This window comes from Leptodactylus fuscus, chromosome 8, assembly GCF_031893055.1.
Source record: "Leptodactylus fuscus isolate aLepFus1 chromosome 8, aLepFus1.hap2, whole genome shotgun sequence".
In the NCBI taxonomy this organism is placed as follows: Eukaryota; Metazoa; Chordata; class Amphibia; order Anura; family Leptodactylidae; genus Leptodactylus; species Leptodactylus fuscus.
In genome coordinates this window covers 7,044,079-7,069,804 of record NC_134272.1, presented here as the reverse complement: position 1 = coordinate 7,069,804, position 25,726 = coordinate 7,044,079, and the positions used below count along the sequence as shown (strand labels likewise).

The 25,726-nt window shown below is 43.6% G+C and overlaps 1 protein-coding gene across 2 annotated transcripts in view; it reads right to left on the bottom strand.

The window, feature by feature from the left end:
* The window catches only part of ELFN1 (extracellular leucine rich repeat and fibronectin type III domain containing 1), a 694,846-nt gene that overhangs the window by 37,132 nt on the left and 631,988 nt on the right, over nt 1-25,726 (bottom strand). The window contains exon 1 of one of the 2 annotated variants that reach the window (XM_075284202.1): nt 3,584-3,643. The exons of the other annotated variant lie outside the window; for it this stretch is intronic. The gene's annotated coding sequence lies outside the window, so the exon portion shown is untranslated. Of the gene's footprint in view, nt 1-3,583; nt 3,644-25,726 lie in introns of those variants that run through there. 2 annotated transcript variants of the gene reach the window in all.

Genomic DNA, 25,726 nt, shown 5'->3' with positions numbered 1-25,726 from the left:
TAGAATATAACACCTCTATAGATAACACCACTGACCCATCATTACATCACTACTGCCAAAAGATGATGTGCTGTAAAGCAGATCACTAAGTGCTGTTAACAGATCGGTATTTTATTTTGCCGAATTTATCATAAATCGAGCACTGGGTTATATAAGCTCAGCCTATACTAATAATAGCGAGAACATGGAAATCCACTGATTAAACCTCAGCATAAATTGAGCAGGAAAGCAGCTGACTGTCCGGACAGATGGAGATTGATGAATATCTATAAGTGTAATGTCCTTGCTGGTGATTCCTCGGCCTCTTAGCAGACATTTAAGTGTATTATTATTAGGCACTTGCAACATCTCAACCTCAAGCCTTGACAAGCCACCGACCCTCACGTCTCCTGTGCAGATATACCATACTGTAAGATCTTTAGAACTTCTGCGTCTTCATTTTGAGTGATACTAAGTGTCATGTAAATCTCTACAACCTATTGCACAATCTTTAGTGTTACTTTATATCTTTTTGAATAAATCTTCATCTTTTATATTGAATTACATTTACCAATCCCGTGTAATATAAAAAAGAAGATCTTTGTTCCCTGTATCGCCACTAGAGGGAGCTCATGCACTTACTGCATACTGCCATGGTGAGCTCCCCCTGGTGGCTACTTCAATAAGCCAGAATATTGTTTTTTTTGTATTCTATTTCTATACAGGGAATTTGGAGCTCTGTGTCAGAAACATACTAATATACAAACAAATATACTAACCTCTATAAATATATGCAAATATTTTAATTCTAAATTGCTTATATAAAAAACAAAATGGTGTTCAACAGTGGACATTCCCTTTAAGTCACTTAAAAGGGGTCTGTCATGTCCAAAATACCTACCCCCCCCCCCCAATAATAATGACATGTAGGGGACTTAAGTATAAGTAGAAGAAAACCGTTGCAGCCACAAATGGATGAAGCAAAATCAGAGATAATCATTATCATAAGCTTCAATATATTGCAAAGTTGTACTGGTTGAAGTGGGAGCTGTGGATAGTTACAGCTTTCACTTCAGCCAGTGTGCAGGGGAACATGTGCTGCTGACAGTGTGAAGGGGAACATGTGCTGCTGACAGTGTGCAGGGGAACATGTGCCGCTGACAGTGTCCAGGGGAACGTGTGCTGTTGTGCAGGGGAACATGTGCTGCTGATAGTGTTCAGGGGAACGTGTGCTGTTGTGCAACGGAACATGTGCTGCTGACAGTGTGCAGGGGAACGTGTGCTGCTGACAGTGTTCAGGGGAACGTGTGCTGCTGACAGTGTTCAGGGTAACGTGTGCTGTTGTGCAGGGGAACATGTGCTGCTGACAGTGTGCAGGGGAACGTGTGCAGCTGACAGTGTGCTGGGGAATGTGTGCTGCTGACAGTGTGCAGGGGAACATTTTGCTGACAGTGTGCAGGGGAACATGTGTTGCTGACAGTGTGCAGGGGAACGTGTGCTGCTGACAGTGTTCAGGGGAACGTGTGCTGCTGACAGTGTTCAGGGTAACGTGTGCTGTTGTGCAGGGGAACATGTGCTGCTGACAGTGTGTAGGGGAACGTGTTGCTGACAGTGTGCAGGGGAACATTTGTTGCTGACAGTGTGCAGGGGAACATTTTGCTGACAGTGTGCAGGGGAACATGTGTTGCTGACAGTGTGCAGGGGAACATGTGCTGCTGACAGTGTTCAGGTGAACGTGTGCTGCTGACAGCGTGCAGGGGAATGTGTGCTGCTGACAGTGTGCAGGGGAACGTGTTGCTGACAGTGTGCAGGGGAACATGTGTTGCTGACAGTGTGCAGGGGAACGTTTTGCTGACAGTGTGCAGGGGAACATATGATGCTGACAGTATGCAGGGGAACGTGTTGCTGACAGTGTGCAGGGGAACATATGCTGCTGACAGTGTGCAGGGAGAGGAGAATGATTTCTTCAGTTCACCCCAGGGAATGAGATACCATTTTGTTTTCATCATGATCCTCCTCCCTCCACATTATCAATCAAGAAGCCTATTTACCATTTAATACCTTAGATGCTGCGGCCAACACTGACCACAGCACCTAAGTGGTTTTACAGAAAAACATAAAAATACTCAATATTTTTGAAAAATGAAAAAAAAGGAAAATCATGCGACTAGTATCAGTATCAGTAACAGTAACGACCCACTAAATAAAATGAGTACATAATTTTGTCATAAACCATAAAATTCAGATGCCAGATTTGATGTTTTCTTGCTCTAAACACTGCTTGGTCATGGGGGACATGTCTACAATATGGATGCCATGTGGTGCATTGGGTATCAGAGGAATGGGTACGGTAAATATTTTGGGTTTCGTTCTTTAGTATTACAATCTCTTTTATTATGACGTCTCTGCAGAATTTGTCGCTTATGTTACATAGTATATACCAGGCTGCTATGGCAGGAGAGACTCGGTCAAACTTCCCAATTATAACTTTGGGTTCACAAACCGAAGGCTTAAAATTCATATCTGCATTGGAGCAACAGTAGGAATATTGGCCGGGCCACCTGCCCCTGTGTTCCCCTCCGAGATGTCACCGCTGCTAAATTACTTCCATTAGATGTGTTTGCCGGAGAATTCTCTGTAAACATGGATAATCCATTGAAAAACAAACTGGGACTGAAGACGTCTTTGGGGCAGAGATTTCTTTCTACTTGTGTGGGAATAGTCTGGATGTAGTCGAGCTGATAAGACCTGATTGATGCCGCTGACCTTTCATCGCTTAACACCGGCAGAAAAAAAAAGTTGGAAATGGCTGAAAATTACAAGTAATGTCTCTATTCATCCTCCTAATGATGAACAACTATCAACAGCGAGCAGCCGGGGAACGCGGGAAATGTACGGAACACGCCAGAATCCTCTACTGTAAATAAGGAAATGTGGAGAGAGATGTTGCTACAAATATATTCCCACTAGACTCGTTCATTAAAGGGGTATCCTGGTCTCTTGGGTAGGGGAACTGTCTGCTTTGTAGAGGACCAATGGGAACCCCAATGGATTATAAGAATGAGGGTTCCATTCTCCAATCGGGACGGGACAACAGGTCAAGCACTCACATTGCTGATACAGTTACTTCTATGGGACTGTAATCCCAGCCTGATGAAAGGCTCATAACACGAATTGTCACATAATTGCACAAGCAGTGTTCTTATGGATTGTATTCATTAGGCCATTCTATTCTCTACTTTATGGAGTACTATGGGAAGTGTGGTCAGTCCCAGTCAATGTGCACCCATGGGAATGCAAGAAGAGTGTCCTGCCCGGTACCTGTCCTGTGCCGTTAGTAAAGTCTCCTTGTACATATTGGCATTGGACCATACAAAGAGGGTGCACAACTGATAAAATAGGGTCCCAATCCATTCAGATTATGGGACTTGCTGGATATTTGGCCCAGTGTGCAGATGGACTGCTAGCGGTGACCGTTCATGAGAGCACATTGAGGGTTTGTCCACCATAATTTCAGTACCAGGAACCTCTTGCCTTCTACTGACACATGGACGGTGATTCGCTTTTAGTACGAGATAAGTACGAGATGATACAGAATACTTACAATGTCACGACCAGAATCCAACGACTTGTTGACCCGATTGCCGAGATCCCAATCTTCAGAGCTAGAACAAAAAAAGAAGACGTGATGAAGAACGTCCTACCATGACTGGAGATCAACAGGGGCGTAGCTATAGGGAGTAGCCATCACTACTGGGCCCCGGAGCGTGAGGGGGCCCAAAGGCCTCTCTACAATATAAGAAGACACAAGTACTACAGATACCGCCTAGTAAGTTGGGACCCTGTTACAGATTTTGGCGCCCAGTTGCAAGTTTGGCTGAGTATATGGGCGATGCTTTGGACGGCGGCCATAACTTCCTGTGAATAAGTCTACTGATGGTTTGAGAGTAGACAATGATAACCCATATAATGTACATAGTGATGTGTGACGGCGGCCATGTCCCCACCGCGGGGTCCCGCTATTCAACCATCTTCAGGCTCGCTCTAAGTAATCACCCATCTTGTTCAATGACTTGGCCGGCTTTTCTCCCAGCCCGAGCGGCTTCATTCTGTCTTATTAACTCCGTCTTGTATTTATGTTAATGAAATAAAGGAATATGAGGTTTCCAGACATTTTAGCTTCTTATGAGACTGATTTGCATAATGGAAGTGCTTTAGCCTTTGATATAAAATATCTCACAATATTGCTTTCTCTTTTCATTCTTGCTTCTCTTTTCACGGCCCTGATCTGGTGGGTGGGGAAATTTTGCTGATCGAATTTGGTTTTGAAGAGCAAAAGACTTGCAAAGAGTTGAATGGGATGAAAAGGGTTTATAACGTAGCGGAGGCCTCGGGGACTGTGATGGGCGCCACGGAGGAGGAAGGACTTGTGGATTGTTCTGTCCTCCCACTATAAACCAGTCGGACTCTGCCTAGATTTTACTGCAAACACCCTTGCAAAAAGTAGCTAAGCAGAGGCTCCGTGCACACAATCCAGTGCTTGTCCGTCATCTTTTTCACCCTGACCCATTCATTCCTAAGGCCGCATACACACTGTATTATCACAGGCCCCTGAATGTGTCCGCGAGCCTGGGCCAAGCACAGGAAAGATCCTAGCCCTGTACATTTTGCACCCCTAGCCAGTGTATGGGGCCGTGTAGGTGTCATCCATGTTCTGTCTGTACCATTTAATCATGGCCCGGTTACATGTGCACAGTTGAGTGCATTTAGGCTAAGTCCCTGCACCCCAGGCACATAGTGGATTTCACCTTTAATGGGTTAGCGCCCCCTAAAGGCCATCAATGGTTAAGAAAACCTATGAAGGAACAAAAACATTAATCTGGCCCGGTGGCCTCCTCATACTCAGGATCCAATGACCAGGAATGGCTTTTTAATCAAGGTCCGGCTCATGGGACAGTTCTGACACCAATGGCAGCGCCTTCCCTTTATGTATAGACTGCACCTCTGCTTAGGGATCTATCAGTTTTTGGCAAAACTGGGCAGGGAGGTTGTTCCCGCTGCCATCTTGGACAACTAATCTTCTGTGTATGTGAGCATGCTCCAATCCGTCTGTCTCTTCATGTCATCCCAGACAGACTGGACGATGATGAGATCAGGGCTATATCAGTGGGGGCCATATCATGAGCTCCAGGATTCCTCCTCCAAAGGGCAAATATTGATGGGATTTACGTTCCTCTCCTCTTCCTTCCTAAAAATAAACTATTAACCCTTCTATTTCTGAAAGCGTTCTCATCAGAGATGAGCAAATACCTTACTTCATAAGGTTGAATGGGCGCGGCGGGCAAACTGCAGGCCCTGGCGGCCGGCGCTTAACCCTTTCGCGATCGCCCGCTCCCATTCATTCCTATGCAGCGAAGTATTCGTCATTTCTCACCGTGCTGCATTTCCCCCCCGCACCCGCCTAAAACTTTTGCACGCCGCTGTCTATTAACCCTAGCTTCTGGAGCCCATTCATGAGGCCGGTATCAGATGTATTTCCTCGGCGTGTGTATTGTTTCCCAAGCGTTTTGCCCATTGAGATTGTTATGTGTTTGAAAACATTAAGCGCTGTTTATACAGCATGGGGCGCGTTTCCAAAGAAATTCCCTGTTTTCATTAGTTAGATTGCAGCCCGAAAGGTTAAGCACACAATGAGATCTAAGAGAAGGAAAAACACTCGCTTTATCCCGGCATCTCGAGGCGTTCTAGACCAGAAATGATTATTTCCGAGCGTCCCTTTGTGCATGATTGGCTGCAGAGAAATATATTCTCCCGACGACAGAACCCGGCGCGTTTGACACCAGCGAGATTGCAAATTTGTTTTTTTTTTCTTTTCTTTTCTTAATGTTTAAATCATATTTTTTTTTTTTTACAGACTGGAAATATTTATTTCTCAGTAAAACTCTGTTGCTGTCTCCGCCGAGTACAAAGCTGTTTTTCAGCAACTCCGCACTTCATAAAGTTGGAATTCTCTGTTTGTTATATTATAGAAGCCAATAAGATGAAAATTTAATAATGGAAACATTGCGGCGGATCGCGTTGAGGTTTGTTTTTTGAATAATTTACTTCCATTTTAAGTAAATAGATGAAGATAAGACACTTGGTGGATATTCTCGGCCGAGTAGCGAATACCTCTCATCCTGTGGATTAGCGGGAACCTGTTATAGTCAGGGAAAATAGCCAAGGAATCTTAGAGGAACTTGTGTTATACGTGAGACCTTTGGGGCCTAAAAACTTTATCCCTTCCATTGTGGAATAGTTTTTGATTAATGTAACTAGGGATCCTAACCAATACCGTTGTATGGTGCATCGTATGGACGTGCACATCATAATAGAAGGGAGATCCTGGATTTTGTATCCTCTTGGGCGGTGTTTACACTTGACCCGCCCACGAGGAGTCAGGGAAATCCATTATAACCAACGCAAACCTATTTCTGGAATACGAAGTAAGTTATTAGAAAAACAAAACTTTATATACGGAAACTATAAGTATAAAGACAACGATATGGTTATCTTATGGTTAAAAGAAACAAGAGAATTTTTATAGACCAAAAATTTGTACTAGAACCCAACACAATTGTTCAACCAACCCATAACAATCTCCACTCTTAGGTTAGGGTCAAACCTGTGTTTCGAGAATCCCATCCCCCACTCCACTTGAAAAACGCAAGCAGCACTTTTCTCTCCCCTTTTTTAGGAGGAAACCCAGCGGACCCCATTATACTCTGTTGGGTCCATGGGTTTCTTCAGGTAACCGCTTTGTAAGAGGATTGTGTTTCCATTTTTCTGGTCCTTATGTGGTCCCAAGGAACGGAAACCCCAACGCTAGTGTGAACCTAATGTTAGGGAGCAATGGTAAGAGCATGGGATCCATCTTGATTCTGAAATGCACTACCATGCAAAAGTTTTAGGCAGACATGGAAAAAAATTGAAGAACGCTTTCAGAAATAAAAGGGTTAATAGTATATTTTTGTGAACGAAGAACAGCGAAATGTAAATCCCGTCAATATTTGTTGTGACCTTTGCTCTTTAGAGGAGGAGTCCTTGAAGTGATGATCCGGCCCCCAAATATGCCTGATCTCATCAACATCCAGTCTGTCTAGGATGACATGAAGAGGCAGACGGATTGGAGCTGACAGTAAGAATGAGTAGTAGGGATAGTTCTCATGGGGGGCAGTATAGTGGGTTTTTGGCACCGAGAGTGACGCGGGGAGCCACGGAATCCGCCTGAAGAAATGGCAACCCGCTTCTTTTTTCCGTGAGCGGCAAAGCAGCCTGGCGGTCTCCATAGACCACCATTGTGAGGGGGAGGATTATGGCGTTGATTATGCGCCATAATCCGCCCCCTCTGTACCCGTGTGAACGAGCCCTTAGAGAAGGATTCGTTAAATTGATACGACATCGGATCACAGGAGATTATTAGAGATTATTAGATTATTATAAGATTATTAGAGAAGGTGCAAATTGTAATTTTTTAAAAATATTTTTGTGCATTTTTTTATGTTTATTATTAGACCCTGTGTCCCATATTGCCCTGTGACATGTCACTACTGTGAGGGTAACCAGGACACAAATCCCACCAAGAAGCATTAAATCCGCGCCTCGCTCCTGCACATGCTCAGACGGTGATACCAGTGGTAAAAGGATTGCTAATACAATAGAGGAGCAGAATAAATTGCGTAATCTCCTGTGAGATCGGGCTGCGACTCCGGTAAGGAGAAGGACGTGTTGCTTTCCATCACTAAAGTCAATAATTGAAGTCTATTCATTCACCGTGTTCGCGCGGAGGAAGCGTCATTGTGTCGAGTGTACAATAACATGACATCTAGACTGCCATACAAAACCCGCTAATAAAACCTGATTTTATTTTATTTTATTTTTTTTTTATACATTTCACCAGAAAATCAACTTTGTTCTGGGAAAAATAGCCTGATAAATGATATTAATGGCTGCATGTGGGTACGCCGCTATCTGGGTCTCTCCAGCTAAATGGCGCTGATTCTTAGCCGACAGCAGCAGCCACGTACAAGAGATTCAGACAGAAAACAATACGACCTACAGCGGCACGGGCTGAATTTTAATTTTGCAAATGGTAGAATAAAGTCTGTGATAGAGAGCCGGGATATTGTGCGCGCACGCCGTATACAATCCTTGCTGTCTGCGTACACAACACAATTGATAGGAGACATATTGAGCAACGGCAGCGTTACGGAGGATTATTAGGAGATGTTGGTGCAGAGAGATGGAAGGGGAGAGAAGATACTTGTTACAATCTTCATTTCCTCTTATGAATGTGATCGCGTACACGGAAGAGTCAGCGTTGTCCGGAGCCAAATAGGGGAGCTGTGTATTCGTCATGACGGGCAACGCAATTCATCGAATGACTAACTTGCCAGATTTAATTCATCTCCCTTCTGGGAAATGGCCTTTCCCTCTTATAATGATGTCTGCTTTCCTTCTAGCTTTGACAGAACGTTTCTGTATCATCTTCCAGATCGGCTTCTTGTGTGTTTGGAGAACTCGATATAGAGACAAGACCCTACGGACCGCATAGGTATGATACGATGGAAGCTGGTGGGGTAACTGGGAGACAAAAACAACACCCAGGGCTTAGTTGTGTCTGAGTACCCTGGCCTAGGACGTGTGACTTGTTGGTGCACGTCCAATCTACTATCCCCCCAATGCGAGTCATGACATGGCCCGGGCAGATTATCATGGACCCTGAATGGCATATCAGTTTGTATTGTCATAGCTATTAACACTTCTACTAATTTTGGAAATGTTGTGCCAGGATCAATGTATTTTGAAGAGTTAATAGATTCTGTGATGGGTCACAGTCAATGGCATCAATGGCGTCCAAATCATTGGACACAAGGGTTACAAAGTGATATGAACAGTCTTAGCTAGCAGTCCTATATACTCCCCACAGTTGGCTTTACATACTCTGGCCCAAGACTTTCGGCACCCCCAGCACTTGGCACACACGCCACGCCGGCCCCAATCACTAGTTGCTCCCCTTATGATGTTGGTTATCATTGGTATGGCGGTAACAAACTGAATGGAGTCTTTCTGGAGTATAATAGGTGGAGGTGAAGGGAAGGTGTAAAGAATAACACACATATATCCTCACCTTCCATCAGCTCTTCTTGGTTTTCCTTCATTTTCAGTTCTATTGAAACAAGTTTGGATCAGAACAAACCCAAAATGAAACAAATATCCAAAGGTTCGCCCATTTCTAGTTATAGGTTGGACTTGATGCAGCTGTATCCAACCTCATCTACTATATAACTATGTAACCTGTATCGTACCCATCCCAATATAAGTAAGCCCTTAGGTAAAGGTCAACTTTGGCTTGTATAGGGGTAATAACCCTTCCCGTATCATAAGATTGTCATCATGATGGCGCTTCCTGATTGGATACAAATGACAATACCAAGATCGTTGGATAGACCCATTGGCAGGCCATTGAGTCCACCACAGGATTGTTCTCCACCCATAGTGGACTCAAGTGCCGTGATTCAACGCTTGCAACAGTGATGCCATACTTGGCCAATCCTATGGAAAGGCAAGTGCGCTGTGTGACTGGCAACAGTGTGGCGGCATTATATATGAGCAGTATATTGAAGTCCATGTTATTTGGGTACTATACGAGATCATAAGCAGAAGGGCATCACTACAAGGTTTTACGGTTCTACACATGGCGTCAACCAAGAGACAACCGGCTCTCACATTTACCTAGCCCGGCTTCTCCACGTCCTTTATCGGAGGAATATATATGGCCGCTCTGCTCAGTATTCGTGCTGTATATTCCACAGGGTCTTACAAGGCTCCACTACTGTATCGCCCCTTAATAACTAACCCGGCACGATCCAAATCACGGACAATTTGGTTGCTGTGTCACACGGGCTATAACAATGGGGATAATAATAGATTGATTAAGAAGCCATCCTCTTTCTCCCCGGGAGGGCGCAGTTTTTCCACTAGCGCCAAATCTATTCCTAAGAAGCGTTTTCCCGCAGCCTGCTGACTTGGTCAGATTTCCTCTCATTTTTCTCTCCAGCTGCCGACTCGAAGCTTCTGTCTTATTTTTTTTCTCCGGTACTGAGGAGCAGAGGTCTCGCCTGCTGTGCGTGTCACGGACGTGAGGAGCGACGTTTGGCTTTATTTGTTTTTAGATGTGCGTTCTGCAACTTAATGAGCCACAAGCGGCGGCGTGTTGCGGTATGTAGCGCGGCCATCTCCAATGCAGAACGTCCTATTATATCACCATAATTATGACAGGCTCCATGATAACAATTCCATGCTATTGAGCCTTCAAGTGTATGCAAACGTTGTTACACGCTATTCTTCAGGCTCGCTGCCTCCTCTCAGACAAGCGATAAAGATTTATATTCGGAAATGGAGAACATTATTTTTCCTTATCAAACCTATTACGATTATTTCTCCGCAAACTTTCAAGGACAGTCATGGTCACAAAACATGTGTTATGTAAGCGCTAGGATGTCTCATGACGACAACCACTGTCTATATCCTACTGGGTAATACTGTGATATACGGAGGTCCTCCATCCTGAACCCCCTATATCACCCCAGCCCTGCAGATAGATAGGTTACTGTCACCAGAACCAGCATAATACCCCAGCCCTGCAGATAGATAGGTTACTGTCACCAGACCCCAGCATATCACCCCAGCCCTGCAGATAGATAGGTTACTGTCACCAGAACCAGCATATCACCTCAGTCCTGCAGATAGATAGGTTACTGTCACCAGTACCAGCATATCACCCCAGCCCTGCAGATAGATAGGTTACTGTCACCAGAACCAGCATATCACCCCAGCCCTGCAGATAGATAGGTTACTGTCACCAGAACCAGCATATCACTCCAGCCCTGCAGATAGATAGGTTACTGTCACCAGAACCAGTATATCACCCCAGCCCTGCAGATAGATAGGTTACTGTCACCAGAACCAGCATAATACCCCAGCCCTGCAGATAGATAGGTTACTGTCACCAGAACCAGCATATCACCCCAGCCCTGCAGATAGATAGGTTACTGTCACCGGAACCAGCATATCACCCCAGCCCTGCAGATAGATAGGTTACTGTCACCAGAACCAGCATATCACCCCAGCCCTGCAGATAGATAGGTTACTGTCACCAGAACCAGCATATCACCCCAGCCCTGCAGATAGATAGGTTACTGTCACCAGAACCAGCATATCACCCCAGCCCTGCAGATAGATAGGTTACTGTCACCAGACCAGCATATCACTCCAGCCCTGCAGATAGATAGGTTACTGTCACCAGACCCAGTATATCACCCCAGTCCTGCAGATAGATAGGTTACTGTCACCAGACCCAGCATATCACCCCAGTCCTGCAGATAGATAGGTTACTGTCACCAGAACCAGCATATCACCCCAGCCCTGCAGATAGATAGGTTACTGTTACCAGACCCAGCATATCACCCCAGCCCTGCAGATAGATAGGTTACTGTCACCAGAACCAGCATATCACCCCAGCCCTGCAGATAGATAGGTTACTGTCACTAGAACCAGCATATCACTCCAGCCCTGCAGATAGATAGGTTAATGTCACCAGAACCAGCATATCCCCCCAGCCCTGCAGATAGATAGGTTACTGTCACCAGAACCAGCATACCACCCCAGCCCTGCAGATAGATAGGTTAGTGTCACCAGACCCAGCATATCACCCCAGCCCTGCAGATAGATAGGTTACTGTCACCAGACCCAGCATATCACCCCAGCTCTGCAGATAGATAGGTTACTGTCACCAGACCCAGCATATCACCCCAGTCCTGCAGATAGATAGGTTACTGTCACCAGAACATGCATATCACCCCAGCCCTGCAGATAGATAGGTTACTGTCACCAGAACCAGCATATCCCCCCAACCCTGCAGATAGATAGGTTATTGTCACCAGACCCAGCATATCACCCCAGTCCTGCAGATAGATAGGTTACTGTCACCAGAACATGCATATCACCCCAGCCCTGCAGATAGATAGGTTACTGTCACCAGAACCAGCATATCCCCCCAACCCTGCAGATAGATAGGTTAGTGTCACCAGACCCAGCATATCCCCCCAACCCTGCAGATAGATAGGTTAGTGTCACCAGACCCAGCATATCACCCCAGCCCTGCAGATAGATAGGTTACTGTCACCAGAACCAGCATATCACCCCAGCCCTGCAGATAGATAGGTTACTGACACCAGAACCAGCATATCACCCCAGCCCTGCAGATAGATAGGTTACTGTCACCAGAACCATCATATCACCCCAGCCCTGCAGATAGATAGGTTACTGTCACCAGAACCAGCATATCACCCCAGCCCTGCAGATAGATAGGTTACTGACACCAGAACCAGCATATCACCCCAGCCCTGCAGATAGATAGGTTAACTGCAGTAACGCGCCTAATACTTGGACAAGAGCCATGATGCATATATTGCCTGCCTACTAGCTGCTGCCAATGCCTGGATACCTTCTACAACAGATGATCTGTACGGGTCATGGGTGACGGACCCCACAGATCACATACTGATGACGTATCATGTGGAAAGGTCATCAGTGTGAATATTCAATTTGGTGTCAGAGAACCCTTTTTTTTGTTGCAATCTTTGTTGTTCTATTTAGAGCTTTTAATGTTTACAGAAGCAAAGGGCAGTTCTTTGGCTTCTCCCTTCTGCTCAATCCACTCGTGGTTTTGACTAAAAAAAATGCAGCAAAATCTCCAACATAAAGGCTGCGTTTCTGCAATGTGTGGCCTCACCCTGACCGGTCCATACACATCAGAGTATAATCTCTTATATAGCTCTGTACAATAAAAGTGAAAGCTACTGTTCCGTGCCTAAACCTTCTATCCAGGGTACATACAGTAGATCAGGCTGAGGATTCATGGACTTGTTCAGCCAGTAAAGTGTGTGCAGAGGCCTAGCGCCACTAAACAGGTGCAGCCCGCCTCGCTCTGCCCTACGTTTAACCCTTGATGTGACTGGGAGCCGAAGCAAAGTACCATATGGTGCAACAAGCCAGTCTGAGACGTGAAGGCTCCCAGCCCAATTTCAATAACCAGACTTGGCTACATCTGTCTCTTTGAATTTGGTTCCAAATGGCCAACGCTCTGATCCTAAATCCTTTAATGCAAGTACAGCATACGCTGGAATATTTCCTCCCTGGGTGTAAATAACCCTTTCTGTGATGTAGGATTGTTCTTCCAGGCTGCGCACCAGCATAAATCACAAGATAAATTGCTCTCCTATTTCTCTAGTCTTTTTTTTTTAATGTGGTTGTGAGCGATCTCTCTTGGAGAACGTGTGGAGGGTTCACAAGCAGATTATGCTTCTGGAATATCAGGGCCCTCGTTGCATCTCCAAGACTCTTCTCAGCAGAAGGGAGAACTTTGGGGAATCTTCTTTTTTAACCAATAATTCATAAAGTTCGGGGGAAGGAAAATCTCCTTGGAGTTTATCTATAAAAATGTGTCCAGCCGAGCTAAAAACTGAAGGATTCAGCAAAAGCAACCCCCGTGGAGCACAAGGCGATTTTGCTCTTTTTTTAGAGTGGAATTGTTTAGGATCATGTTACTCTGTACCGTACAGTCTATTCTTGTAGGCACGAAGGGAGCAGAGTAACATTGCAATTTGCAAATGAAGACGCTTAGAACATCACGTTGGGTTTGACCATTACCCAATTGTCAAGGTCATTTGTCACCATTGGTATGATAGGAGATGACCTGGTCCATTTCTGAGGACTGGGCTCTCCTGTTATCAAAGATCTGAAGTTTAGAGCAGGGACAGCTATGGCGGGGCACAATGGGGGTAAGTCACTTGTACATACTGATGGCCTGGACATCTGATGGTCAATTGCAGAGTTTCAAACCTACTGAGAGTCTATGGGACCTTCCCTGGTTTATTGATAAGGCAGTGTCGTATGGAAACTATATGGTACATGGTAATCCAAAGAAAGGAACTCCAGGGGGCAGCAATCTATGGTGATGCTTCCTTCAAGCCAACCAATTGACCATTGTGCATGGTGGAAAACTCTCTTCTGGTGGTATATATTGGAGAAAAGAAGTAAGATGTGTTTAATTTCAACATCTCTGATCCCTGGTGGAAGAGGTGGCTTGTGGAAGCTTTCTCCTCTCCATATTGGGGATACATATAGTTCAGTATGCAGGTTTTAGTGGGAGATAACTGTTGGTCAAATGAGAAAACATCTCTACTTTTGTCTATTGCAGTGGTAATTCTAGATTTAAACTGTAAGTCGGGGGACGCAGGTGTCGGTCGAACAAGCATACGACTCTAATGGCTATCTACTGTATTGCCGAGCGTCCATGTACATCATGGTTAAGGGGAGATAGCTGTTGGACGAACTAAAATACAACCCTACTGGTTATATACCTTTGTGTTGACTGTGCATGTACATTGGGGGTCAAGGGGAGACAGCTGTTGGATGAATGAGAATATAACTCTATTGGTTATATACTGTTGTGCCGAGTGTGCATGTACATGGGGGGTCACTGGGCGATAGCTATTGGCAGAATAAGAATACAACTGTACTGGTTACCTACCAGCATGTTCTAGACCATCCCTGGATGATCTGTATTTGGCTTGACATGGATAAAGGGATATAGATCGGACATCCCTTAAAGCTGCTGGGCCCCAATAACAGATGTATAATAGGGCCCCTACCATGTGTCATTCCACTATTGTCTTCTTATGGGGTCCTCGGAATCCCAGGGTCCGGCTGTGACTTTGACCTCTGCCCCGGCCCTGCGGTGTTTTAATATCAGTAAGACGGAGCAGTCGCACCGAATACACAGAAATATCTCCAGGCTTCGCGGAAAGTTATTTTGGCCCTCCCTAATGAATGGCTGGTGCTCGGCCTAGAAGTAATTAAATGTAGGTCACTCACAATGGGCGATTCTATAAAACCCGCTCGCTGAAATTATTGTAATAGATCATTTAATTGTAAGACGACACAAAACCTGCAGAAGAAGAAGAAGAAGACTCCTCATATGTGCTGGGTTATGATCACTTTTAACTGTTTGATTTCCAGGGACTCCATTCTAATATAATGTCCCATAACCTATCACAAATACTTGGTGCATTACAGAGTAGAGTCTGGATATACATTGTATAGAACCGTAGGCAACAATGTTTCCTTAAGTATAGAGATAGTTGATCCAGATCACCCTGAGACCTCTGAGCCCTCTGCACCCTGGAATTTGCTCAGGTTTTCTGGTGCCGACACTTGTCTTGGTTAACATCTAATGCATATTTGGTTAAAGGGCACCATCCATATAGGTGTATGTTACAAACTGTGCTACAAGAAGAGGAAGATTATGTAAAATGGTATCTCTGCTGTCTGATGAATATCATTTTGCAAAAATTCATGTGAGCCTTGCTGCATGTATAAGTGGGATCTACGGGGACGCTCTTTGTGCATTTGTTCATTTGCAATTTCTTTAAAAAAAAAAACCTGGCCCATTAAAGGTCAACATCAAAGAGAGTTGGAAAGAATTGCGTTACATTGTCATAAATGACTGCTCTCCGCAAGGAAATCCCCATACAAGAGCGATCAATTCTGAGCAGAATGCCTCAATCTTATAAAAACACAGTCAGTACAATAGAACATTCAGCCCGTGATTCATCCCATTAAATCAGGAACTCACTGAAACTATTACACATCCCTTTACAGTATGGAAATCAATAGATGTATGTAAAATGGATGCCAGCGGAATATGATCTAACATCGTATACTCTCAGCACAAATGTAGTCTGACTGCAAGACTGGGGAACAGGGTGCGAATATCCTAGAGGTAAGTCATGCTGCTGTGACCGGCGCTTTGGGACCTATCAATGGTTGGGGAAACTTGTGCAGGACTCCCTATTACTGGGGGTCTTAGTTATTAGGAATCAAGTGGAAGGGGAAACATATTATATTCTGGGTGCCAAAACCAGCCCCAAAATCAGGTGCGCGCCAATTTTGAAGCAGGAGCTTTAGCCAAAAGGGGTTCAGAACCAGAGTAGCAGTCACATCAGCCATAGAGCCTAAAAGGACCAAAGGTCCATCTGCTACATAAGCAGGTGATGGGGTTACAAATGGCACATTGGAGGTGAAAGTCCTGCTTTTGCATTGGGCCTGAGGGGCGTTCACACTACTGCTAATATCCATTACTGTCTTTGGTCATAGGATGACGGCAACGGACATTAAATTGTGGCAGAGAAGGGTCACAGACTGATTCTTTGTCCTTTCCCATTGACACTAATGTAAATAACATGATGGATGCTATTTTCCATCATGTTTGTTCACCTTTGCAATGGAAGATAGAAGATAGCGCCCGTCATGTTTACATTAATGTTAATGGGAGCGGACACAAAGTTTGTGACAGTTTAATGTCTGTTGCTGTCACGCTATGATGGAAGACAGCAACGGACATTAACAATGGCAGTGTGAATGCCCCCTAAAATACACCTTGTTGGTAGGCGACTGTAGACTGTTGCATGAATGAGCTGGATGGACGACTATCTCTCCTCACGTCTCCCATACCTCCTCCACACTTGGTCATCTGGCCAGACACCTCGTGGGTTGGTTTATCTCACTTCAGACAAAAGGATCAGACATGTTGAAATCCAGCGGCACCATCCTCACCTTCCGCAACATCTACCATCAGGAGGTCCTCATATACTTTCGATGGACTACCACTCCTACCGAATTTACCAGGTTCGGACGATATTAGTCTAATGTCTATAGCCATCTTCAGATACGGCCAACCTAACCCTCCTGACTGCCATCCTCTGACCCCGGGTAGTTGCCTCCTTAAGACAGTGATAAGTAGTAGGTGTGTAGATTGAAGGAACAAGTCATTTCCATTGATATTAAATGACAGGGTGAGTTTTCCCTTTCAGCCATTTACATATCATTTCTATGCGTGTAAATCATGCAGGAGCCGAGCCTAACATATTGAATGATTCTAGAGGAGCCGCAGTGCAGATAAATATTTATGAGGTTTTGCAATTGTACTAGAGACTGTGCAGTCATTAAGTCATGGATTCCATCTCCTTCGGCATTCAGCTGGCGAGTGCAATGACTTGGCTTCTTCAATACATAAGAAACCTCCACAAATAAAAGGCGTCACTACAGCAGCTACGTATCTAGCGGAGATAAATGGGTTAACATCGAGGTCTCCAACCTGTGGTCTTCTAGGTGTTAGATAACTACAACTCCCAGCATGCCTTAGGCTGGAGACTATTGGGTTAAAAGGGACGCGCACATCGGTGGACAGTGACGGTGGGCTGTGTTGGTTGACCACATGTTGTTATATTGTAACAGATTGGATCACTATTGGATACTTAAAGAGGCAAGGCCTATGGTAATTTGCATATAAAGGGGTGTGTCTAGATAGTCTGGGGGCTTTATTATGTAGACTGGTCTTGATATAATTTACATATTTGAAGGTATTGCTAAATATGAAACATTTCTGAAAAGTTTTTGAATATCGAGATGTGGTCTGCTTAGGCTTTAGAAAATTTACCCAGGCCTCAATGTGAAGACCCCATAAAATATGGCAGATGATACTGGTGCTTTCCTATAAGGCAGACGGTAACTGGGCGCGCTCAGGAACCCAATCATGGTGGCAACCTTTGCACCGCTATAACTGGCCACATGACATGACAGAGCGGTAATCCCTTACATCTCTAGTTACAGATCTGCCCAAGCTTATATAACTTTCCCAAAATATCCGCTCCCACAGAAAGGGGGGCGACTGCTAGAAGAGCTGGTAATGCTCCTGTGTATGGGGAAAGGCTGCGGGATCTGCTCTGTATCAAAAGGGGCCGTATCATGCCGCAAGGGGTGGAGCTTTACAAAAGGAGGTGTGGTCACATGTAAATGTATATATTATAAACTACATTATATATATTATATACTATATTGTATACATTATAAACTACAATGTGTATATAATAAGCTATATTGTATATACTATAGGCTACATCCTCTATATTATAAGCTACATTGTATATGTTATAATTTATATTGTATATAGGTTATATTGTATATACTATAGGCTACATTGTATATACCATAGGCTACATTGTATATACTATAGGCTACATTGTATATACCATAGGCTACATTGTATATACTATAGGCTACATTGTATATACTATAGGCTACATTGTATATACTATAGGCTACATTGTATATACTATAAATTACACTGTATATACTATAGGCTACATTGTCTATATTATAAACTACATTGTATATATTGTTATATTGTGTATACTATAGGTTACATTGTATATACTATAGGCTACATTGTATATACTATAGGCTACATTGTATATATTATAAGTTATATTGTGTATATACTATAGGCTACATTGTGTATACTATACATTACATTGTATATATTATAAGATATATTGTACTGTATATACTATAGGCTATATTGTGTATACTATGGGCTACATTGTATATACTATAGGCTACATTGTATATATTATAGTCTTGGACGTCCAGTGCAGGTCTTAAGCTGTTCTCTGGGTATCACCAACTAACATGATGAACACTGGAGGACTGCTGGGACCTCTTCAGTCCTCCGAGCAGCCCAATATGAAGTGTAAGAGCTTAGGAGATAATTCTCAGTATTAATACACAGCCGAGCGCAACAATGAAGCGATATTTTGTGCTGTCACCATAATCTCTCCTATATAGGACATGTCAGACAGACCAAGCACGTTGTAAATGTTATCCTCTATGATTTACTAAACCTTTTTGCTTCATTGATGTGTTTTTTGTTTTATTCTTTTAGAAATGGGCGATCCACATTAAGGCTATTAGTACACGGCTATATACATCACCTGCAGCCTGGGGGTAGGTAGCGGTAGGTAGCATAGCCTGTGGAGTCAGGTCACTTCTTCTGTGATTTTGCAAATAATCTGATGTCTTGCACCCCCAAAATTAAGAGATCTTAAAGTGAACATTTAGTCGCCTGTATTACACTTTCCACCTGCACTAGAATAGTGTCTTTTTTGTACTATTAATTTAATTAAATAAAGACTTCCAGTAGCTGGAGACAAAGCCCCCCCCCCCCCCCGACCTGTGGACAAGATGACCCCCAACTTTATGCTGGAGTATAATGGTGACCTTGTTTGGGGGATCTGTACATGCATTGGCTAGGAAATTATGCAGGCACAGATAGTACTGTCTCCATGTTTCTCAGTGTTAATGATGCAGGTTGTACTAGCTCTCTGCCTTTCTCTATAGATGATGTAGGTACAGATCATACTGCTTTCCTGACTGGCCTTGTGTATGCATGTATACATGGTTTTGCCTCCTCATGTAAATGATATATTCACTGATAGGACTGCCTTCATGTCAATGAGCACAGAAAGTACAGCCTTCCCATTTCTCATTGTAATTAATGGAGGCTCAGATAGTACTGTCTTACTCTTATTAAATCACAGATAGTCCCACCTCCATGTAAATGACTTAGGCCCATACTGTACAGTACTGCACCCTGTAAATAATGCAGGCACAGATAGTACTGCCTCCCTCATTCTTACTGTGCATAATGTAAATACAGATAGTACTGGACACCTGTGCCACCTAGTAAATGATACAGGTGCAGATACAGCAGATCTGCCTCTCTTCCTCTCATTGCAAATGATGCAGATACATGTAGTATTGCATCCTTGTCTCTCATTGCAAATGATGTAGGTTGAAATGATATTGCCTGTCTCTAAAAGTAATACATCTAGGCACAGATAGTACTGCCTGCCATTAACAGTAATACATCTAGGCACAGATAGTACTGCCTGCCATTAACAGTAATACATCTAGGCACAGATAGTACTGCCTGTCATTAACAGTAATACATCTAGGCACAGATAGTACTGCCTGCCATTAACAGTAATACATCTAGGCACAGATAGTACTGCCTGCCATTAACAGTAATACATCTAGACACAGATAGTACTGCCTGCCATTAACAGTAATACATCTAGGCACAGATAGTACTGCCTGTCATTAACAGTAATACATCTAGGCACAGATAGTACTGCCTGCCATTAACAGTAATACATCTAGGCACAGATAGTACTGCCTGCCATTAACAGTAATATATCTAGGCACAGATAGTACTGCCTGCCATTAACAGTAATACATCTAGGCACAGATAGTACTGCCTGCCATTAACAGTAATACATCTAGGCACAGATAGTACTGCCTGCCATTAACAGTAATACATCTAGGTACAGATAGTACTGCCTGTCTCTGACATTAAAAAACATAGGCACAGATAGTACTGCCTGTCATTAACAGTAATAAACATAGGCACAGATAGTACTGCCTGTCATTAACAGTAATAAACATAGGCACAGATAGTACTACCTTTCTATAACAGTAATACATCTAGGCACAGATAGTACTGCCTTTCTATAACAGTAATAAATCTAGGCTGAGATAGTACTGCCTTCCTGTCTCTAAAATAAATCATATCCAATAGGTACAGACAGACTTTCCTTGTGTCCCAGTCTTCACTTGAGTGGTAAATGGTATTACAGCCTCTCACTCTATTTAATAACAGCCTTCATTCCTGAGCCATTGGCAGGTAACATGGAGTGATACAAACCTATTCACTTAATTCGGCATACACGAAACACTTCTCATGCCGGTACACCAGGGCTGCATGCTCGGTACTCTCCGGACTTTCGAGTCAACACCATTTTCTCCTGCGTTCACACTATCCATAGCGCCACTCACACAATACCGCGATCCAATGGGAGACCGGCTGAAGGACCTGTGATGACGTCATCTCGGGTCCTTCAGCCTTGCGTGAACATGAATCTGGTGTTAGCGGTGGCGAGGTCCAGGCATTTACCGGTATACTAGGTAACCTATGTTTCATTCTAGGTTCCAATGTATGTATGTGCGAACATTCAGCCAAATCCGTGCAGCTGTTTTTGCGAGATTGAGGAACAAACATCCAAACACACAAACTTTTACATTTGTAATATTAGTAGGATTTTCATCTTTTTTGGACTTTTCTTTAGACTTTTAACCTCCAAATTATACGTGAAGGTCAGCCCCGCTCTCAGCACTTGTCTCGGAAGTCCAAATCACGCAGCCAGTATAATCACGCATCTTCTCTTATCTCAGGCTGGTTACGCTGCTATTGGCCCTTCCTCATCCATTTCTGCTATTAGGATGTCTTATTTAAAAGTCAATCTTGCTCAATTTTAAAATCCGTGTCATCCTTCTGTTCCATTAAATTGTCAGTTTTGCATCCAACATCTTAAATCTTGCACATTTGGGCGATTCGCCCTGGACAGATATTAAGCTAATATCCACACTTGGAGTTCGAAGCTTCACCTTCTATTATCTTGCCTAGAAACCCTTCCTTGGTTTTCTCCGACTGCATTGCAGTTTTGGGCCGTTGCGCTCCATTGGCAGTTTTCCTTGTTGGATGGATCCATTTTTATCTACAGTGTGTTGTAAATCTCCGGGTGGGTACATAAGGCCAAGTGTCTAATCTATGCTAATGGAAGAAGAAAAACATATGGGAAAGAACGGATCTATCACTGGCAATTAAAGCAATGGTGGAGGATCCAAGATGCCAAAGTTACCCAGGAGGACTGCCATGCTTAATATTCAATGGGTTGCATTTAACACTTTGTAACCTGCAACAAATGAACGCACTCAGTCTTATCCCTATCTGGAATCTCTTCTGTTTTATTACAAGTGCAAATATATTTATTGTAGTTATTTACACGCCCCAGTTTTTAGTCCCCATGTATACTGAGTGTGCTGTCCGAGGGGGGTTGTGACGCCCTGTTCCTTGGAATATGGAGCATGTCCTATCCAGCTTCAAGACAATGGAACAGAGCAGAACCCGCCATTGAAATCATTGCAGGCGCTTGGATGCAAAAAATTGGAACCCCTTCTTTCTGCACACACGGTTGAGACCTTTGGCAGCAAAGAAGTCCCAGGAAATTCCATCCTAGAATAATAGGGTTTGTTGACCTAAATGGAAAACATATAGAGGATGTCCCATTAGGTCAACTAACTTCTGTCTATATTCACTATTAGGGCATATGGGTATCCATTTACTTATAGGGAATGTATCACGAGTATTTTTTATTTTTTAGTAACTTTCCCCGGATTGCAGTTTTTGGCAGTTTCCTATATAGTATAGTAGTATGGTATGTAGTTGGTGGAGGTGGTGGATACAGACTAGCAGCCATACACTGCTCACAGTAAGTAAAGGAGATTCTGCTCTATATTGGTTTCTCTCTTACCCAGCCACAGGACCGTGCAGGACATATAGAGAGAAGCCCTGTCTTGCATTCACGTTAGTAATGTGATTTGGTTGTGATACAAAGCTTCTATCCAGCCACTTTCTGCTCAATCCCTTCTCCATAGACTTCTATAAACACTTGTCTCCAGATGAATACAGTAGTGATTATCTTTGCAGAGAAGGAGCAAGCCTGATAATAGCAGTCAGAGGCTTTTCTCTGTGATAAGATATATTACATAGTGTCTTACAATCGCTTCTACTCTTCATCTATGCAGTTTGCCGACATGACAGCGGCCGTGCAGATCTTTCATGTTATTTTTTTGTTCCAGTCTTAAGTTTAGGTATTGATAACATCTTTCTCTCTATTCTAACCATCCAATGAGTCATCTCATGTAGCTGTTCTAGCTCCTAATGAAACCCGGGCGGTCTTGCTTGGAATTAATCAGTCCTAACATTGCCCACCTGCATTAGCTTAAATCCTCCCTGCACTCGGCGCTCGCAGACCTTTATATCGCGGCTTCGCAGTCTTGTTCCACTAATTAAGTTTTGCAGATTCCTAAGTCTATGGGACATTTGCACGCACGCTACGAAGCAAAAGGTTGATTTCTATTATTCCACCCAAACTCTGTTTCTGCAGGTTGACGTGAGTTTAATGAAGCGTGAGCTTCAGCAGGGATTGAGTTAGTTCAGAATATTACAAAGGACAAACTATATGTGGATGGCGTTCCCATTGGCTTCATCAGTAGAGTGTCACGTAGGAAGGAGGGTCCGCTCGGGAATCCTTACACATGACGGTCTATTGGAAGACACATATCAGGGTGCAGCAGGGCTGGGGGCCATTACTTCATCCTTGTAGGGGAAGATTTTTGCAAGGAGCAGATGTTGTATGTTCATGCAAGACACAGAGACTGCGGCCCAGATTTACTAATAGTTCATCATAAAAAGCAGAAATACAGTATAATATATAGAGAAAGCGCCGCTGGTTGATGCACATGGGTGCAATGAGTGATATAGAGGTAATGTGGCACCTGCGCAGAGCAGATCAATAATGGGATCAGAACTGCACCTATTACCTAAATCCACTAGCTGATCTGCGCGGAGCCTGGGTGTTGGACCCTCACAGATCACATACTGATGACCTTTAAAACCTGGAAAAGCCCTTTAAAACATAACAGACTCAGCTCTGCTATATCTGTACAAACTTCCATCCTAGTTATTGCTTAACATGGTATTTCCGTGACTCAACAAGCTAAAAGGATAACAACCAAGCGTCTAATATTATAAGTTACCCTGGAAATAGCAAAAAGAACAGACAGATGCCAGAAGCAGACGACTGCATCAGAGCTGTAGGACCGTCCCTCTGTCCCCGCCGTGCACCCTCACAGAATATTCCTGCTCTCCAGCTTTGCATTCTCAGCATCTGTCCCGCTGCATTTAGTCCATAAATTCTCTTCCTCTTGCACAGTACATAAAAAATCAATCTAATTATACAGGGAACATTAATTACAGCTGAAAGACCATTGAAAAGGATTGATTTTAAGGAAAGGAGCGCTGGTGCCTGGCTCATGCTACAGAGCAAGTGAATCATCTGCATTGAAGGGACCGGGGTGAGAAGTCTCATCATGGGACTCTATGTGTTCAGTCATACTGGGGGATATTTCTAAGTCCAGCAGAGACAGAGACATAGCTGCAGGGGTGTAACGGTCGCTGATGCACCCAAGTCGCGGTGTCCAAGGTGCTTAGCCACATAAGAAGACACTAGTATTGTAAATGACGCGTGCAAGGTAAAGCTCTTGTTGCAAATGTTGCATTGGGCCATGCACTTAAAATTTTGCAGGTCTTGCATACGAACACTACGAAGAGCACTGCACAAACAAGGCAAACCCTATATCATGCCTTCTGACTTCTGGTTTGCAAAAATTGAGACATTTAAAGGAATTTTCCATCCACTATATTGGCATTCTTATACAATGAAACATTTTTTGCAACTTTAAATAATTACAAATGTTGCAGAATTCCATAAATTTTCTTTAACCATCTCACGCCAGGTTCACGCTAGCGTTCGAGTGTTTGTAGGTGACGCCGTCCCAGATTCCGGAAGGGCGAATTTTCTCCCCTCCGGTTTCAGTATAAAAATGGTGGAAATTGGACAGAAACTTGGTGGACCATTATAGTATAGTGGGGAAAACCACTAATGATACAGCAGTGCCGACAACTCCGATCATAAATCAATAGTATAGACAAAGTCATATTGCAAAAATCCACATAAATAAACTCCTATATGGAGCAAAAATCCAAATAGCGCACAAAAAATAATATTGTTACACCCCAAAACTGGGAAAGACCCCCAAAGGAAGAGCCTAATGGAAGAATCCATCAGTATAATCTTCATGTATTAGAGTAACAAGCATTCAACAGCAATAACATGCAACATAATATCCATATGGAGCGCGTGCATAAGACCTATAGAACATTCTGGAATTCATGGTTGTATCCAGTGGCAAGTGATCAAGACACAAGACTGTCACCGCTAAGAGGAAATCTTAAAATTGCAAAATGTAACAAAATTGTATAACTTTTAATTTTCTATAAATTTGAATCTGGTTACGTTTGTAGGACAATCCCTTTAAGCCCCGCCCTAATCCCTTTAAGTCCCGCCCTGGATCCCATTGCCATGCCCGGCCCCCTCCAGCACCAGACGTTACCAGGCCGAGTGCTCCTTTAATAAGTGAATGATTTTATTATTTGTCTTGGCAGCGAGGAGGGAGAGGAGGAAGAAGAAAATGGAATTTTACAATACTCAAGAAAAAAATCTTCTACAGCCGAGAACTTTTAATTTAAAGAAACCTTGTTTATTGGTTTTTCCGCTATTAAAAAATCTATGGGCTATTGACAAGCAGAACCCCCTCCCCCCTGCGTTGGCGTCTGTCCAAGAATGGGCTTTTGTTTTGTAAAATAATTTTTTTTTCTTGTTCTTTTGGAATAACAGGCTGAAAATAAATGACTTTTGTGCCAAGTGCTGGCCTGTGATTACTTTCATAAACCTCCATTACGGATTCAGTGCGGGCTCCCGTGCCGGAGCGCGGCGCTTCCACCTGATGTAATTTATTGGGCACAAACTACACAGTAGTCAGTAAATAGCCATTATCAAGAGAGTCATTTGCTAACAACCTGAGCTGAAATTCCCTCTTATTGGGCAAAATTGACACGAAATGCAAATTGATGACAAAGTAGATTGACCACGTACATGGGAAGAACGAAGGGGAGGGTTTCGGAAGAGCGTGGTGGGCCAGAGCTAGACCCCATGGGGCGGATTTACTAATTCTGTCAAAATTTTACACTAGAGAGTCTTAAACTGCCTCAGATTTATCAAAA